The sequence below is a fragment of the Cynoglossus semilaevis genome, chromosome 17, assembly GCF_000523025.1.
Source record: "Cynoglossus semilaevis isolate Cse_v1.0 chromosome 17, Cse_v1.0, whole genome shotgun sequence".
Lineage (NCBI taxonomy): Eukaryota > Metazoa > Chordata > Actinopteri > Pleuronectiformes > Cynoglossidae > Cynoglossus > Cynoglossus semilaevis.
The window spans coordinates 15,827,746-15,828,315 of NC_024323.1; positions in this window are offsets into that span (position 1 = coordinate 15,827,746).

Sequence of the window (570 nt, forward strand, 5' to 3'; positions counted from 1 at the left end):
CGGGGGGGGGGGGGGGGGGGGGCGGTAGGTGTGGCTGTGTGTGTGTTCTGAAACACACACACGGAAAAAAACCCCGTCAGTGTAGAACGGTTGAACAACAACAACAGCAACCAGATCATAACTGAGCAGAAACGAGCGACGTTTACATTTTTAATTTTGTATAAAAATAAAAATGTATTTTTATATTATAATAATGTAGATATTAGGTTTCAACAAAACTTTAATTTGTTTCATATCAGTGCACGGACAAATAACTAACCCTAACTAACCCTAACTAACCCTAACTAACACTAACTAACACTAACTAACACTAACTAACACTAACTAACACTAACTAACACTAACTAACACTAACTAACCATAACCCATTTCATGTAGGCCACACGGTGGCAGAGTGGGTTGTGGGTGTGAAGCACAGTGTCGGTGGTCAGGGTGACTGTATGACATCATAGGAACATTGGTCTGTGACTGTTCCACCACAGACGACCACAGGAGGCAGCAGCCACCTTGGGTACCATGTGATTGTGGAGTTCTCACACCCACTTCACACCCGTGCTGCCCTGCTACATC